The 19,351-nt window shown below is 42.4% G+C and overlaps 1 non-coding gene across 1 annotated transcript; it reads left to right on the top strand.

Annotated features, from left to right (window-relative positions):
* Positions 1-2,556: 2,556 nt before the first annotated feature.
* LOC120364421 (U6 spliceosomal RNA) lies at positions 2,557-2,658 on the top strand. The gene has a single exon (XR_005579683.1). It is a non-coding gene; the product is annotated as a U6 spliceosomal RNA (small nuclear RNA).
* The last annotated feature ends 16,693 nt before the right edge of the window (positions 2,659-19,351 follow it).

The raw sequence follows: 19,351 nt of genomic DNA on the forward strand, positions 1-19,351 counted from the left end.
GGAAAGGAAGAAGAGGAAAAATAAAAAGAATTAGTCACCAGCTTTGCGTCAGACATTGAACAGCACTTTTCAGACTAGTATCTCCTTCCATGACTTGCAGTGATCAGTTATCATGGAGAAATCAATTAATGATGTCTGCCACTGGCTAGGGCTGAAGGGAGGCAGCACATGCCAGCTTGTGAAAATTCCTCTCCACAGTGCAAGACTTGGCTCAAATGTCCGAAGATTTAGAACAAAGCAATGTATGAGCTAAAGGGTAATGAGATCATCCCTATCATTGTTCCTATATTTTAGGCGGTTAATTTATTGTACTACCTTATATTATAATTGTTTGTTATTCTTACCACCAGATTATAAGCTCCTTGAAGGCAGGCACTTCTAAATCACCCTTACGTAACCATGATTCCCCCTCCCTCTCTCTCACTTCCAACTCTAATCATGCATTCAGTCTTTCTTCTGGTGACTCATTCAAACAATGTCTGCTGAGCCCCTGTTAGGGACTAGAAGTGACAACAAGAGGACAAGGCTCAGCTCTGTGGAGCTCGTGGCTCAGCGTGAGGCAGGTGCCCAAACGCTCTGCTGCTGAATCTGCCTGCTGATCTCATTGCATCCTAGTCCTAAGGCCTGGCCTGTGGTGACCTGGGCCAGAAATGCCGGAGACCCAGGGGGTCCCAGGGGCTAGTTTGTCAGCAGAGGTGGTTGCATTTTCTCAAATCTCTAGAAGTTTCTGGAGTAAGCTTGGAAAGCCAGGCAGCTTCTGATGAGTAAGCAGAGGCTGCCACTGCTCAGCGTGGGAAACAGCACAGGTCAGCGCAGAGGGAAGGCTCATCTGTCCTGGGCTGCAATGATCAAAGGCCTGTTTCATGGAATTCTCCCCTTGCATTCCTGCTTTCTTGTGAGAATTAATTAGGCATTTCACCTTAACTTCCCTTGTCAGAAAAATTGAAAGGATAAGCCTAAGTTATTTTGTATCTCTTGAGCTAATGTTTGCGTTTCAAACGTCCTAAATCATCTTAGCCAGTCTGCTTGAAAGAAGCGTGTCCTAGACTTAGAATAATATTGAATTTTTAGAAGATGCCATTCTTTTTCCATGGAAGGTTAGTAATTCCAAAGAAGTCCATATAACATTATCCAGCCCTTCTGGTAACATGGAGATTGCTTTCTTTGTCAGAGTCTTCTTGTCTTGTCTTTTTTTTTACTTTTATTTTTTATTTTTTTATTGCATTTTAGGTTTGGGGGCACATGTGAAGAACATACAAGATTGTTGCATAGGTACACACATTGCTGTGAGATTTGCTGCCTTCCTCCCCTTCACCTATATCTGGCCTTTCTCCCCATGCCGTCTCTCCCCAGTTCCCCAACCCCCGCTGTCCCTCCCCTGTTTCCCCCCGACAGACCCCAGTGTGTGATGCTCCCCTCCCTGTGTCCATGTGTTCTCATTGTTCAACACCCGCCTATGAATGAGAACATGCTGTGTTTGAGAGTCTTCTTGTCTTAATGGTGAAGGGTATAAACGTCAGCTGTGGAAGAAATGTTTATTACCCACCAGTTAGGCAAAGAGATCCGTCTTTCCCAAAACAATGCTTGGGGTTAAAGACTTGCCTCCCCTTTGCAATTTAGTTTGCACCTTTATTTCTGAGAATGACTTCAATTTAGGCAGTCGGTTAATCAAGGGTCTGACTACAAGAAAATCCCCTCTTTCTTGTCCCTGTGGACAAAAAGGAAGGTGTTCTGGTTTGTGATAGTTGTTTTGGGTGTGAGTGTTGTCTGATTTTTCTGTAGAGGTTTCTCAAGGAAGCTGAGTTGATTTTCCGGGTGCCCCAGTCTGTTACGACACTCCTAGGCATCAAGAACAGCTCAAAACCTCTATGCTGCTGAAGACGGCAAGTTAAGATAGAAGTCCCCCCTGGTAGAAAAATCCAGTAGGTTCAGATTTCTTGAGGGTCCCACCTTTTTCCTCAATTTTCTTTACCTGTTTAGTTCCTTCCATTATGGGGAAATCCCTAGAGATGCTGCAATGGCACCAGGAGCCCCCAAGTGACAGCCAGGGGGAGACCATTCTAATTAGGAATAGTCAGACCTCCATGGCAATGCCACTTTCATCCTGCATGCCATACTCGGAATCCTTCCAGGCTCCCCAGTGTCAGTGGGACAAAGTAGAAACATTAGCGTCCTCCTTGGGAGGGCGTGGGTGCCTCCAGCCTGGTACTCTCTCTCCACTCTCTGGGCCCTCTGGTAGACACGTTCTGTTCCTGGTGACCTTGGGCATTTGAGATTTCCATGTTCTGTGCTGGCAATGGCCTCTAGTGGCCTCCCTGACCCTGTCCTATGAACATTTCCGACTATGACCCACACTGCAGAGCCTAGCCTCTGTCACACAGAGTGGTCCAACCACTTCTACACACACTTTTCATCCACCTCCTGAAGTTAATTATTATGTATTCCATAAAGGGATCTTGGAGATCATGTAGTCTGACACCCCACTTAGTAGGCAAGAAGATTGAGGCCTAAGAGGCAAAAGGAGTTAGCTCCCATAGAACCCAGGGGTCCTGGCATATGCTTGAGCAGCACATACACTAAGATTGGAACAACACAGAGAAGCTGAGCATGGCCCCTGCGCAGGAGAACGTACACGTTCATGAAGCATTCCATATTTTTATGTTTATTCTGACACTGTTCACAGTAGGAAAGTCAGGAAATCAACCCAAGTGTCATCAGTGGAGGAGTGGATAAAGAATATGTGGGGTCGGACCCAGTGGCTCACACTTGCAATCCCAGGACTTTGGGAGGCCGAGGTGGGTGGATCACCTGAGGTGAGGAGTTTGAGATCAGCCTTGCCAACATGGTGAAACCCTGTCAAAAAATACAAAGAAAATTAGCCGGACATGGTGGTACACGCCTGTAGTCTCAGCTACTTGGGAGGCTTAAGCAAAAGAATCGCATGAACCCAGAGGTGGACAGAGGTTGCGGTGAGCTGAGATTGCACCACTGCATTCCAGCCTGGGTGACAGACTGAGGCTCCATCTCAAAAAAAGAAAAAAGAAAAAGAATATGTGGGGTATATTCAGCCATAAAGAGAATGGAATCGTGTGTTTTGCAGCAACATGGTTAGAAGTGGAGACCATTTTCCTAAGTGAAATAACTCAGACAGGGAAAGTCAAATATTGCACGTTCTCGCTTAGAAGTAGGAGCTGCACAGTGGGTCCATATGGACATGCCGGGGAATCTGTGGAGACTCCAGAAGGTGGGGAGGGTGGGAAGTCAGTAAGGGCTGAAAAATTATCTCTTGGGTCCAGTGTTAATTATTTAGGCAATGTGCATATTAAAAGCCTAGACGTCACCCCTGTGCGATACAGACATGTAACAGAACTACATTCCTACCCCCTAGATCTGTAAGAATAAAAAAATACAGTAGGGAAGAAAAGAACCCAAGGCTCATTACTACTACACTGCGTTATCTTTTATTTTGTTCTCTTATCAACTATTTATTTATTTATTGAAACAGGGTCTCACTCTGTTGCACAGGCCGGAGTGCAGTGGTGTGATCTTGGCTCACAGACTCAAGCGATTCTCCTGCCTCAGTCTCCTGAGTAACTGGGACTACAGGTGAGTACCACTACCGCCCACTAATGTTTGTATTTTTAGTGGAGACGGAGTTTCACTGTTTTGGCGAGGCTGGTCTTGAACTCCTGACCTCAAATGATCCACCCACCTCGGCCTCCCAAAGTGCTGGGATTACCAGCGGGAGCCCGTGTGCCTGGCCCTCTTATCGGCTTTTGTTGCCTGTCTGTGAATCTGTCTGACCTCTTCAACCAGATTCTCAGCCCTTTGAGAATAACTTGTCTTGTTTCCTTGGTGCTGCTCCGTATTTCCTTTGTATTAGTCAGCAGAGTCTGCAGAGAAGGATCCACCGGCTGAAGCAATGGATGGAAGCAGTCTGTGTGCTTTAGAAAACAGCAAATCACCAGGACACCAGGACACCCATCTTGGAGACTTCCCTGACACTCAGAACAGGGGCTGTTGAGCTGGTGGCACCGGAAAGCAAATCATGCCTTGTCATAGAGCAGGCCTGCTGGACAGAGATGGAGCGGTCACTTGGCCCAGTACAGTAATTGTTCAGTGGAGATCCCAATACCCAGCATGCTGAGATCACACAGGTATCTGGTACCCAAACCGGAAATGGAACGCGGTCCCGCCCCGCGATGTTCCTGGACAAAGGCTGCATGGATGGGAGCTGGGGGAGGTAAGGGGGAAGGGAGAGAAGCTGCGGCTCTGGGCAGATGTCAGGGTGCCGTGGTTCTGCCTGGGTCCCTGCAGCAGGGTGCAGCGACCAAGCCCGAGGAGGCCACAACACTTCTCTGGTATCTTTCGCAAGCTTCTGCCCTCCTTTCTCTTTTCAGCTAACCTCCAGTCCCTCTATTTTTTGTCCTTAGGCTCTAGTCTCTGATTAAGATATGCTTTCTTCCCTCTCAACAGAACTCATCACAGCTGGTCCCACCTGTCCCCAGAACTCCCTTTTTGATCACAGAAAACAGCCCGCTGATCTTGGAAAGGGCTGTCAGGTGAGAGACCCTCCTCAGACTGATGATTCTTTCAGTTCTGCTTTTCCAGAACTGCTCCCACCTCTGTCTCTGCCAAACAACCGCTGTCAACAGTTCTTGAAACCAAAAATCGTTGCTCAGGAAGCAAATGTGTTTGTGGGAAGAATGACAGTCTGTCTCGTTGCAGAGGGTGGCATTCATGACAGTGTTTGAAGGAATTAACAGGTCAGGCCAAACAACGTTCAGCGCATCAATCAGGCAGCTTGAGCATGGGCTGTCTTCTACCTTCTTGCTGGTTTGACATTGTAGATAAAACCTGGTCATTTTTCAGAAGGATTCCGAAGAGGTTGTGTGAATTGAAGAAATGGCTCACTCTTGTCAGGAACGCAGGAATGTGAAGTCTAGTAGGCTATTTTACTGCCAAGTTTGTTATCGTGAGGACCGCTCTCAGCTCCTTAGTGGAAAGAAACTAAATGTATGCAAGGCATTATTAGCTTACTCAGATAACGGCACCAGCATAAAGCAATGCTGTGACTGATTTGCAAACTTAGTGCAGGGAAGGTCCTTAGACGTGATTCTGGAATTGTCAACCCTATGAGCTTTCACAGATGCTGTGGGCCACTTTCAGAGACCACGGATTCAGTGTGTGGCTGTTGGGAACAGGTTTTGCTATGCAAATCAGTGATTGTTTATAATGTCCCTAACTGCCATATATGTTTTCATAGGACTATTATTTATGACCCCAAATAAGATTTCCATCTGATTAGCAGTGAAACAAACCAAGATGTGAGAAGATGGGCAGTTAATTTAAGATTGCTGTCTGGTCAGGGTGGCATTCCAGACCACGGATCCCGTTATATAGGAGGGATGCCCAGATTCGCCCTGAGTGCTCCTCCCTTCCTCTTCCCATTGCAGCCTCTAACTCGGGGTGTCTCTTGAAATGCCACTTAGAGTCTTTTCACCAAAGATGTAGGTGATTAATCAAGGCCCTGGGTGTCACAATGACCCATTGTCCCTGAAGGCATTCCTTTGCCAGGCTTCTGACCTTTTCTCTTGGGGCAAATGTGCATTTTCCCAAAGTCTTAATGGACAAGAACTCACAGACAATGGGCCTGCATGTAGCTTTCATTTGCAGGATGAAACAGAGAGTGTTTGGGTTGCTGGAAGCAGGGTAAAGGGCATGTATTAACTCATTCCTTATATTCTCGCCAGAAATCGTACACGTATTTTGAAGAGGAGAGCTTTCCACTCGGTTTTCCATTTTTAAAAGAATCCATTGCACGTAAGCCCATCCTGATAATATTAAAGGAAATTAAAAGACTCACCCACAGTCCTGCCACTCTGACAAATTTAATTCTTCCCATTTACCGTGTTTCCCTCTAATCTTCTCCATATACAAAGTTTTTACTCACCTGTCATCAGAGCTCTCCCCTGGCTTTTAAAAGAATTACATTGTGATGGAGATATCGCTTTTAGATAGTTATGTACCATTATTAAAGATTCAAAATATCATTAATTTCCTTCAAGCTCTATTATGTTTATCATCGATCACTGTGTCAGCACACTAATCACTTCCTCAGTTGCCTCAGGACTATGGCTTAACTATTTACTTTTAATAGGAATCTGACCACCAGAGCCAACTCTGCACCAACAAAGACATGCCATTCCATGAGCTGTTGATCCCTTGAAACAAGTGAAGTCCTTTAATGGTTTCCTACACGGTTGAGATTTTTTTTTTTTTTTTTTTTTTTTTTTTTAGATGGTGAAAATTGAAGGTGAGAGAAGTTGTAGAAAGAAAGAGACTCATCCCTTTTCTCCTGTAGTCTCTGGATGAAGAGAAATTGTGGACACCAGCCAGCCTTTACACAGTAATGTGGAGAGTTCTGCTGGAGGGATGCTTCCTCCAACCCTGTGTCTCGGGCTTGGGCTGACAGCTGCCCTGGCAGCTGAGATGAGGAAATCGGTTCAGGTTACCCTTTAGGTGCAAGCTTGGACCCTGGCTCTTCCTACATGCATGGTCCTATCCCTGTAACAAAGCATGAGAATATAAGCTTTGGAATCAGAGACTCTGGGTTCACGTTCAGACTTTCACATGGACTTGATATGTAATATCAGGTAAGTGATGTGACCTTCCTCATTCTTGTTGCTTCATATTTGAAACAGAAATTCTATCACTCATTCATTCACTAGATATTTATTGAGCACAGTTCTAGGCCCTGGGAATATCATGGAGTTTGCCAGTGAGGAGTGGGGAGGGGATGCAGATACTGATCTGACTGTCATCCTGTGAGCTGCAGGCGCTTTCATTAAGGAGCGGAGGAGTACCATGCTATGAGACCCTGTTAAGAGGGAACTTGAACTTGTTAGGCATGTCAGAGAATGAGTTCACCAGCTCGGGACTGGAGGGAACAGCATTCCCACTACAGGGAACAGAAAGTAGACAGTCTCTATACCAAGAGGAAGCATTGTCAGGAAAGGTTTCACAGAAGTAGGGGGTCAAGAAATACAGGGGCCAAGGGAGATGTAGCTGAAGGGGTAGGAGCCATGGCCCCTGTCAAGAATTCCCTCCCTGTAATGGTGAATTTTAGGTGTCAACTGGATTAAGGGATGCCCAGCTGGCTGGTAAAGTATTATTTCTGGGTATGTCTGTGAGGGTGTTTCCAGAAGAGGTTGGCATTTGAATCAGTAACTGAGTAAGGAAAATCCACCTTCACCCAATGTAGGTGGTCAGCATGCAATGGGTTAAGGGTTCAGATAGAGAAAAAAAAAGGCAAAGGGAAAAAGAATCCATTCTGTCTCTTTTGGAGCTGGGACAACTTTCTTCTCCTGTTCTTGGACATAAGAACTTCAGGCTCTCCAGCCTTCAGACTTTGGTACTTTCACGAGTGGCCCTGGTTCTAAGGCCATTGGCCACAGACTAAGAGTTATCCTTACCCCAACAGCCCCCTGGTTCTCAGGCCTTCAAACTTAGATTGAGCTATGCTGCTGGCTTTCCTGATTCCTGAGCTGGCAGAAGGTCTATTGTGGGACCTCTCAGCCTCCATAATTGGGTGAGTCAGTGCCCCTATTAAATCCCTTCTCATGTATCTATATTTGTATCTATGTATCCATCTATCTATTTATCCATCTATATTTTCTGCCCTGACTAACACATCTCCTAAGAGCAAAAAGAAGCCATGGAGGGTGTGGCAGTGCAAGCTATAATGAGACATGGACACTAAAATGTAACTCTCACTACAGCATGAAGCTGGTATTCGCAGTGAGCTGGAGCAGATGGAGGAAGAGCAATGGGTCTGCAGGGAATTTACCTGGTTTGCTTTCTGTTAGAATCTGACAGCTGGCTTAGTGCTTGGGATAGAGTTAGTGCTGAATAAATATTTGTTTCAGTGAATGAATGATCTAAACTGATGGTTATAGAGATGGGGAGACTTAGACGGATTTTAGGGATATTTAGGAGAAAAGTTGACATTTGTTGCTGCCTGGTCTGGGGAGGTCACCATCTAGGCACCCTAGCTGATTGCGGTTGGGAACCCATGTCTGGATTCCATTTCACAGAGACCTGAGCCGGGACAACTGAAGCCCATTGGCTCTGCCCATGGTTTCCATATAGAACGATAAATTTCCTCTCATATTTCCCTGCTGGCCTTTTATTTCTGCCTCCCCCATTCCCTGGTGTTTCCCAGTTGTATCCTAGTCAATTTAGAATTAACACTGAGTAATGAAAAAAAAAACAAAAAAAAAAAAACCAGAAGTGGCATGTTGTTTAAATTCCCTATTGTTCTCCATGATATGTTTAACCTTAATATCGTATAAGTTCATTCCTAAGACCATGAGCTATCTCTTTCATACTGAGTTGTCATGTATTTCATGGACATTGTAAACCACACAGTAGGTATTCATTGCTGAATAATATGTTCATCTTTGCAGGTTCATCCTCCTTCAATATCTTGGACCATTCCGTAAGCATAAATGTCTCCAGAATGTTCAGTTTGTGCTTTTATTCAGTCTCCAAAACAGTCTCCATTGTTGGCTACATTCCAGAAAACACATTTGCCCCATATAATAACAATAACAGTAACAATAACAATAGTAGCAGCAGCAGCTGAAAACTGCGTAGTGCTTCTCATATGCCAGGCACTGTTCTGAGTGTTTATTTCACAGAAAGTTACTTTCTACACCAATCCTCCTGCAATATTCAGTTATACAAAAGAATTAAGGACTCAGGGGATAACACGGGGAGAAATGACAGATATCGTATGCACCTAAAGTAAAATAAATGAATTTTAAAAAAAGAATTATCTCAAGAGAGCTTTACAAAACACATCCATACTATGTACAAACACTGTATATTTGATAAGACACTATTAATAAAAAATGAACCTAAACACTATTTACTTAAATCTATGTTCAAAGCCCTTCTGTGTGGTTTGTAACATTAAAGTGTTTATTCTATAAATGGCACATTCCTTCACTAAAAAATAAAACATTTACAGTAAAGCGTTCTATAATATTTTCTGTTTTGAGGAGCCTGAACACAGGTGGCAAAGTATAGGCAGTGGACCCAGCTGTGAACCTGGTGGAGTCTCTGGACTGTCCCATCTGACCGACGAAGATGAAGGAATGCGTGATAAAGCTGAAGGCTGTTAAGGGTTTCACAGTGTTTCCACTCTTTACTTTTAACTGTGCTATAAAAATTCATTTCCCTACTGGAACTGGGCTCTGAGGTTTAAGTTTGAAGGGCCAAAGTCACACTGAGCCATATTTCTCCCCAAGTGGAAAATAATAGTCTATTTGATGTAAAGTAGGTCTGTGATGAAGAATGCGAGTGTGAGAAGAAAAGAAACTCTTTTAAGCAAATGAAAGTAAGACTTTGGTTTTTATTTGGCATTTCTAGAGCGCTCTTTTGATGTTTAAAAACTGCCTGCCAAAATCTCATGGTTTATATGCAGGTAATGGACATCTTCACTCTGGTTTTGACATTTAAGAGGGTCTAGTCCTAAAAGGCAGAATCTTAATAGAAACACACTATGGGTTAAAAAAATAAAATATAGGAATCCACTGTTTTCTTACTTAAAGTAGTTATAATATCTGGCAATTCTCATTAGTTCTGAGCACCAACCCCTAGACGCCCTCTTTACCCCAGCCATACACACATCCCAAGGGCCAAAAAGATGTTGAATCTAACTTCTTGTTCTCCGTTCTAATGGGCGGGTGGGTGAGGGTAGGCATTTGTTCACCTTGGGTCTGTGTTCATGTGCTTCATTCATTTTATATGAGTTTCTACATGGGCTTTTAACTGTTTTGTTACAGTGAATCACATTGAAGTACTTGAATTTGCTCATCTCTTTCTTTGTTGTTCAACATTTAAGTTGTTCTTATTTTTTTCTCTAACACATATCATGGCAACAATTAATTTTTAAATATACATTATATATAGCTTCTTTTTTTTTTTTTTTGAGATGGAGTCTCACTCTGTCTCTCAGGCTGGAGTGCAGTGGCATGATCTGAGTCCACTACAACCTCTGCCTCCTGGGTTCAAGTGACTCTTCTGCCCCAGTCTCCCCTGGTGGCTAGGACTACAAGTATGCATCACCACACCCAGCTAATTTTTATATTTTTAGTACAGATGGGGTTCTACTGATCTGTACAGACTGATCTCGAACTCCTGACCTTAGGTGATCCACCCGCCTTGGCCTCCAAAAGTGCTGGGATTACAGGAATGAGCCACAGCGCCTGGCCGATTATAGCTTCTATTTAATCATTTCTTTAATCATTCCTGCTAAATAAATTTCTAGAAGTGGGAAAACAAGCTTAAAAAATTTAGTTGCCAAAACAACATGATTAAAAAAACATTTCTTAAAAAAGTTTGTACTAACGAACAAGACTATCAAATCTGTATTATATACACACAGATGCACACACACGTCTATGTATACATTAGTTTTAGCCCAACTTCACTAGCAACAGATGTTATTATTTAAACTATTTTCTCATTTAAGTTTTAAAAGTTCACATATGCTGTTATGTTAATTTTTATCTTATGTTACTTTATATTTTATTTTACGTTATTTTTATCTTACTTTATGTTTATTTAACTGCTGGTTTATTATTTTTATCCACTTATATGCATATTTTTTTGTAGTTGGCCTTGACTCACTTTTTTTATGAGGGTCTTAAAAGTCTTTCCAAATATGCATGAGTATTTTCAAAGGTCATTATCAATATTAATCATATTTGTTGACATAATTCGTGTAAATATTTTATCTTACATGTCTCCCCTTACATTTTAGTCTAGTTCTTTTTAATCAGTGCAGTCAAAAATTTCATCAGTTTGCTCTACATTTCCTTGAATTTTGAAAAAAAAATGTTATTTATTATTTCTTCAAAGGTAGGATATTTTCTGCTGATTTTTCTCTATAAATATATTTGTAATGATGAAACAACCTCCTTTATTCAGGGATTATGGTGTAAAATATGGACATAAATTAGGATTTCTCCAAATTGCTCCCAGCTTATCTCCACATTATTTATATTACAATTCCTTACCGTTTTGTTTTGAGAAGATTGTGTAATATATGATTCTGGCTCTGTTCTGCTGTGCATATTCCATCCATTCATCTTTATTTTTATTTCTTTGCAATTCTACTTGGCATTTTATTATTGTTATGGGTGCTAATATTATGTTTTTTAAAAAGGCTAAGCTTTATTTTCTTCTGTTTGGAATATTTGTTAACATACCCACACAGGGAAGACTATGTGTTTTGTGGAACATAAAACTTACACCATTTGGGTGCTCTCTTAAGAAAAACAAGACAAAATTATTAGTACAAAACATCCAGGCTCCCTCTGTGAAAGAGAGAGAGCAAATGAGGGGCCCTGAGGCCTCTGGGTCCTTAGCTTCACGGCAAATTCACCTCTATTTTATTTTGCTGAATGAATTTAGCAATATTTGGCTGAGTTATTTTTAAAAAAGAACTTTATTTATATTTCAATTGGAATCACATGATATCTGTGAAATAGAACATGATGTTTCTCTACTTTATTTGTCTTCTTCTTGTACTTCCTGCTAAGATGTTCCAATTTTGCTCATTCATCCAGCAGCAATTTATTGAGTACCTCTTCAATAACTTTGCAAGGTTTTTTTTTTTAAATAATGATAGCATGCAATTCTATTTATTACGATTTCAGATTCTTGAGTGTTTTACAAATGGAATCTTGGATTTCACAATGGTTTTGTTTATTTGTTTCCTATGATTAACGACTTTGCTACTTTTTTGTATATTTTTCTTATATACAGAGGGGTCTTGTTCAGAGGGGTTTTTTAAATTAATTTTTATGTTTTCAGTATGTTTGTCTTTTAGACTTTTGGGGGGTATAGTCTGGTCATCTTGAACTAATCATATTTTTAGAAATCTAAGTGTGGCTGCTTTTCCACGACTCCACATTACCCTTTTTGAAATCTTTTAAAAACTGTTATTTTTAATTGTGGTAACAAAAAACATATAACATAAGATTTGTCATCTTACCCTTTTTTTTTTTCTCTCGTCACCCAGGCTGGAGTGCAATAGCGCGATCTCGGCTCACTGCGACCTCCTTCTCCCGGCTTCTAGTGATTCTCCTCATCACCTCATCTTACTATTTTTAAGCATATAGTCCAGTAGCATTCGGCATTTCTGTGACATTGTTGTGCAACTTAGTGCATCTTTCAAAACTGAAACTCTTTCCCCATGAAACAACCACTCCCCATCCCTTCAGCCCCCAGTAGTCACCACGCTGCTTCTGTCTTCATGACCTGGACTACTCTAGGGACCCCATGTAAGTGAATCATATAGCATTTGTCTTTTGTGATTGGCTTATTTCACTGAGTTTGATGTCTGCAGGGTTCGTCCACGTTGTGGCAGTGTCTGGATCTCCTCCTTTTTAAAGCTGGATAATATTCCACTCCACGCATGTGTATTACGTGATGTTTATCCACCTGTTGCTGCATCCCCATTGCCTTTTGATGGAACCCAACTCCTCTCCATGCACAGCCTGGTCTCGTCTCTCCTGGCTTCATCCTGGTTTGTCTTCCCCTGTCTAGTGCTGCATCCTCATCGCTTTCTTCCTGTCCCTCAGAAGATGCCAAGTGTGTTCCTGCTCCAGGGCCTTTGCACGCACTTTCCCTCCACCCTTGATGCTCTTCCCCCAACTTTCAAAGGGGTGGCTTCTCTCAGCATTCAGGTCTCATTTCAAAGATCACTTTCTCACAGAGGCCTGCTTATTACTTAGAGGCTCTATCTCTGCCAGTCTCTGCCGTGCTACCTTTAAAAACCGTATTCATTACATTTACCATGACCTGCCATTCACCTGCTTATTTATTCCTGCAAACCTTGTTTCCGTCCCTCCATAGGTGTATTAGTCTGTTCTCACATTGCTATAAAGAACTATCTGACAGTGGGTAATTCATGAAGAATAGAAGTTTAACTGACTCACAGTTCCACAGGCTGTACAGGAAGCACGGCTGGGAGACCTCAGGAAACTTACTATCATGGCCACAGTCAAAGGGGAAGCCGTCAGGTCTTCATATGTTGGAGCAGGAGGCAGAGACAAAGGGGGAAGTGCCACATGCTTTTGTTAAGCTTGTTCCTATGAGCACTCACTCACTATCATGAGAAGCAAAGGGGAAGTCTGCCCCCATGATCGCCTCCCACCAGGCCCCTCTCTCAACATTGGGAATTAGAATTCAACGTGAGACTTGGGTGGGGACACAGAGCAAAACCATGCTCGAAGGTAAACTCCATATAGGTCAGGAGATTACCTAACTGACCACTGTCTCCCCATGCTGACAACCAATTATGAAATATCTCTCCAGTGGATTCATTCAATATTCTTTCTTTTTCTCTTGTGTTATTGTATTGTGGGGTACTTAAAAATATAGAACAGTAATGGGATTGGTGGTTGTCTCTGTTTCATTTTTGAACTTGAGGGAGTCTTTAGATTGCTTTATTCTTATTATATATGTGACTACTATGAATTATTATTATGCATATTATGAACCTTATTGTGAATGTGACGTATAATTGAAGCATTTTAAGGAGGGTTTCTTTAAACAATTTTGCTAGAAATCTATGATGAATGATATTAATTCTGCCTCAGTGTCTATTTGAAATGTTATTCTTTGTTTGTCTGTCCAAGCCTAGGACAAACCAGCCCCACAGGAAGGCCTGGATTACAGACCTTCACTCCAAAATAATAGCATGTTGGAGTGTGTTCTGTGGGACCAGCTGCCCGGTGCTGTGTTAGACAATATTAATTGCTTTGTTTAAATTGAGGCACCCTTGCATTAAACGACTCTCTAAAATTATTTTGATATTGATTGGAACAATTAAAACCAAGAATATCTCTTTGACTGCAAAACGGGGGTGCATAAAGCCTAGGCCATTTGGAAATGCTGAAATACGGCATGTCATGAGTCTGGCCTGTTTGTTTATAGCTGTTTGCCACTGACAGCACAGTTAAATAATCTCAGCAATGTCTTTCCCAGACATATGCAGACATGCTGTATGGCAGGAACCTGCCCCATCAGAACAAAAAGGCCTGCGTTTGTAATCTTTACTTTATAATACCAAGGCCTGGGGCTGTGCTCAGCTCTGCCCACTGCCTGGGGCTTCCTGGGTGTCCTTTCCAAAATCCAAAAGCCAGTCAAAACAGACATTTGGAGGAGCCAGCACACCGTGGTGAGAGCCGCGCTGGCCTCTAAGTCAGTTTAGAGCAGGTGGGTGTCCTACTAGCTGTGTGGACCCGGGCAGCTCATTTACCATCTTGATACCGCCATCATGGTACATAGGTCTTGACAGCGCTAACACATGCTTATCAGGGAGGTGGAGGGGATCCACCATGGGGGTAGAGCTGGAGGAGGTGCTCCGCAAACAAGAATGATTCTTATCGTCACCGGAATCCTTGCTTGCCACTCTTCCAGTTTTTACCAGTTAATTGCCCTAGTACAAATACACCTCTCTCTTTCTCTCTTGTTTTCTTTCTCTCCTTTATCTGTTTTTTAATATTCTTGCAGCTGAACAGATTTTTTTTTCAGTCTAATCATAGCAGTGCTCATTTGGAATCCATATTGAAGCTGTTGTTTCAAAACATTAGCCTGGCCTGCAGATTGAATTTCACATTTGGAACCCTTCTGTCACACAACGCTTTTGATGAAATCAGTTGACTCCTCCTGAAATTATTCTGAAACAGACGGAAAAATAAACATGAAATGTCAAGTCATTGGACTGAAACTGAAATCTCACTTTAGTCAATGAAATCAGACACCATGGCTATCATGGAAAACCTTGATAAACTGAACACACAGCAGAGCCTTGGTTACATCTCAAAAAAAGAACCCAGGACAAGAAAAGCCAGTCTAAGTGATGGCACACTCCAGCAGCAGCCTGTGCAGGGGACAGCCATGGCACATAATCACGGGAGTTCATACTTGGTGATGAGCCTGGGGGATGACTAACCCAGAGCCAGGGTGTATGAGATCACCAGGACGACCATAACTAAGTCCCATAGCCTGGGTGGCTTAAATCACAGATATTCATTATGTCTCAGTTCTGGAGGCTGGAGGTCTGAGATCACGGTGTCAGTAGGCTTGATTCCTTCTGAGACCTCTCTCCTTGGCTTGTGGACAGTCATCTCCTCCATGTACCTTCACACGATCCTCCCTCTGTTGTGTCTCTCTCCTCTTCTTATAAAGAGACTGGTCATATAAATGAGGACTTACGTGAGTGACCTCATTTTAACTTAATTACCTCTTTCAAGACCCTATCTGTAAATACAGTCACATTCTGAGGTACTGGGGATTAAGACTTCAACAGATGAATTTGGGGAGGACACAGTTCTGCCTATAGCACATGGATTTCCTCATCTATCCTGGTGCTCCGTGGCTTGTTTGGTTTCTTGCAAGTTCTCTAACCTACAGAGTTAAGTGATCTCTGGCTCATGATGTGTTATTCAGATGGTCATTGCCCTGATACTATAGTGGGGATGATTCAGTACTTTCCCCAAACTTTGAAACGGAATCATCAGTACATGAAGCTCGACATTCTAAAGTTCTTTTTTTCTTTTTTCTTTTCTTTTCTTTTCTTTCTTTCTTTTTTTCTTTTTTTGACAGAGTCTCACTCTGTCACTCAGGGTGGAGCGTGGTGGCGTGATTTCAGCTCATTGCAACTTCTGCTTCCCGTGTTCAACTGATTCTTGTGCTTCAGCCTCCTGAGCAGCTGGGATTACAGGTGTATGCCACTGTGTCTGGCTAATTCTTTTATTTTTTAATAGAGATGGGGTTTCAATACATTGGCCAGGCGGGTCTCAAACTCTTGGTTTCAAGTGATCCACCTGCCTCAGCCTCCCAAAATGCTGGGGTTACGGTTGTGAGCCACTGCACTCACCAAACTCTTTTCCTTTTCTTTCATTAATAATCACTTTAGGTAGTCTGTATTTTGGGTTTACTTACTTTTTCAAGGGAGTGTTTCTGAAACACAAGGTTGAGGCTAAATGTTTCTATATGTTGTAGAATGTTTTATGGTTTATTAACACATTTTAAATACGTATGTTTTCGACTGTGAAAAATAATGTAACCCTTGTTACTTCTACACCTGTATTGATTTCAGTTTCCTGAACTGAAGTGCCAATAACACAGAGTTTATTATTATTATTTTTAACATAGATGATGTTGAGCAGGTAGCCCAATTTAACCCTTTGTTTTTTGAATTAAGCTGATAAGATTAAATGTTGGAAAACAATAGCTATTACATTTATTTAATAACAATGGAGGTCTAAAAATTCAGGCCAATATAAAAACGGGGCAACAACAACAACAACAACAACAACAACAGGAAAGTCAGGTGGATAAAATTGGCCAATACAACTATAGACTCCAAAGGAGAGGACCTTGATTTGGAGAAACCAGAAAGTGCCACCCTCTGAAAGAGAAGCTCACAGTGACCAAGAGAAAATTAATGAGCTCAGGCACCTGTATATATACACCAGGAACTGGGTCATTTGTCAGCATGCTGCAGAGGCTCAGCAGCGTTTCCGGTGGTGTGTGCTGAAGAAGGTCACTTCTGTAAGGCAATACAGGGATTGAGCGTGCCTGGGTATGAGGACCTCTGTATATTGTTCCTGTCTATTAGAAAACTGAAATGCTCATTCATGCTTTAAATGCTCTGAGAGGCCCTACAAGGGAAACAAGCAAGTCCAGTTTAACTTCATTTAACCTAGCGTTTTCTACAAGGGGCTTGACTCTAGGCCTCTCTTTGTAGGACCACATTCATAGGAGGTTAGCATAAGCTTCTCACATGGCTTATTTCATTGAACTCCCATACAGCCCTACAGAATTTGCCACCATTAGTACCCACATGTGATGAATAATGAAGCTGAACCTAGCAGAGATGAAATAAACTAACCTAAGGGAACAGTGAGTGCTGGAACCTGGGCTGACTCCCCACAGCCTGCACAGAGGCCTCGTCCCACACACTCTCCACCCAGGCACACCCGTAGGCTCTTCTGAGCAGCCACAGGAGCTGACCAGTTCCCATGCGAGGTCCATCACCAGGGTGCAGATAGAGAAACTGGGCATTCAGAGCCCAACAGTTTTCAAGTACTGTTTCTCTTCAGGCCACCTAGACACCCCTCTTCCTCTGGCTGGTGCTCACCAATGGGTCAATGGTAGAAATTTTGTTTTCCAAATAGGTTTAGCTTTGAGAGAAGAGTCTGCTTTGCAGACCGGCCTCTGTGAATGCATCATTTACCCCACAATCCAAGCAGGGATTCACAAGGTCACAAGGGCAGCACTAACTATGGACATTCTAGAAGGGTCGTTCTTTGTCATGGGGGCTGTCTTGTGCATTGGGAATTCTTGGGAGCATCCCTGACCTCCATCTACCAGAGGCCAGTAGCATGCCTCACCCTCCCCAACAGGCTGTGTTGATCTAAAAAGTCTCCAGCCATTGCCAAATGTCCCCTGGGGGTTAGAATTGCTTGGTAAGAGCAACTTGAGTTAGAGCATTACATTAATTCACATCCACCAGCCATTTGCAAGTCTGTGAGCATGAATCAGGCCGCAGGAGCACTCCCCAATCTTGGATGAATGGAGAAACCTGGGATTCTGAAATTGTACAATATTAGGCTGTTCTTGCATTGCTATAAAAATAATTGAGACTGGATAATTTGTAGAGAAAGGAGGCTTAACTGGCTCTTGGTTCCTCAGGGTATACAGGAAGCATGATACTGGCATCTGCTCAGTTTCTGGGGAAGTCTAGGAAAATTTACAACCATGGTGGAAGGTGACAGGGGAGCAGGCACGTCACACATCCCATGGCAAAAGCAAGACCACTTTTAAATGACGAGGTTTTGGAAGAACTCACTTACCATCATGAAGACAGCACCAGCAGAATGGCACTAAATCATTCATGAGAAATCCACCCCCGTGATCCAATCACCTCTCACCAGGCCCCACCTCCAACACTGGGGATTACAATTCAACATGAGATTTGGACAAGGACAGGTCCAAATCCCATCACATAGGAAGCTGAAACCCAGTGGCTGAATCCCAGGATGCCTGGATCATTCAGTATCCCAGAAGGAACCAGAAGGCCCACCAGGACTGGGGAACTGAGGTGAGCTTAAGCATGATCAAGACAGTGCCAGCAGAGTTGAGTTATATCAACAAGGAATGATGCAGCACCCTGGGCCCAGCCTAGCTGGAAGTGATTGTCATCTCTTCACCTGCAGGAGCAGGTGAGTAAGCAGTTCCCTGAACCTGGGGAGTTGTATGGAAAGGCTGCCCAAGCCAAGCTATAGCCCTTGGGACAGAGACACAGCCTTCTGGAGCAACCTGGCATGGAGGACCAAGGAGAAATTATTCCTTGCATACTCTTCCTCCCTCCTTCCTGTTTTTTTTTTTTTTTTTTTTTTTTTTGTTTTTTGTTTTTTGTTTTTGTTTTTTTTTTCTGTCTTCCTTCTTTGGTCAAAAAGCCAAAAGACGAGTGGTGAATGCAGAATATTGGCTTTCATTCTAGATCAGTTTTCTCCAAATTACCCACAAGCCTTCCCGGCAGCATTTATTATATGATTTTTCTCCCCATATGGAGTGCTTTTCTATTATAGATTGAATTCTTATATAAAAGTCTTATTTTTGTTGATTCTGTTATGCTACTCTATATATCTTAAAAAGCACTAGCTCCTCATTATTTTGCTTATTTGCTTTATGACATGGTTTAATATCTAATGGAGCTAGCTGGACTAATTTTGCTGCCAAACTACGATTTGCCATTCCCCCTTCCTCCTTCTTTGTTTATTTTCCCATGGTGTGTCTTAAATGACTTACAGCCAAAACCTTTCTGATTGCAGTGGGCAGATTGCCTGAACCTTTCCTATGAATTTAGTACTCTTTAACACTTACCTAGGCTTTCTTTGATTTGGTTTCCTTTTCATTAAAAACAAAAATTTCTTGAAAATTCTTCCTCTGTATGTTTGCTAGGATGGTTTATTTCACCGTGGATGTATGCATTCATTTCCTTTCCAGATGGAAAATTCTATACAATTAAAAAACAAGCACATTATGCCCCTCTTTTTTTTTTAAACCAGCATTTCCAACAGTAGTAGTCTAAGCTTTGTTTTTTTCCTCCAGTCATGTCCTAAGTCTTGTTTGAGCAGTGTTGACTATTGAGACCTGATGCTTCACCCACACGTACACCATTTGTTCAGTGTAAATGTTTTGTTTTCAATGAGAAAAATTTATACTCAATATCTGCAAGGAAAAGTAAGATTCTGATATC

Source organism: Saimiri boliviensis, chromosome 5 (assembly GCF_048565385.1).
Source record: "Saimiri boliviensis isolate mSaiBol1 chromosome 5, mSaiBol1.pri, whole genome shotgun sequence".
Lineage (NCBI taxonomy): Eukaryota > Metazoa > Chordata > Mammalia > Primates > Cebidae > Saimiri > Saimiri boliviensis.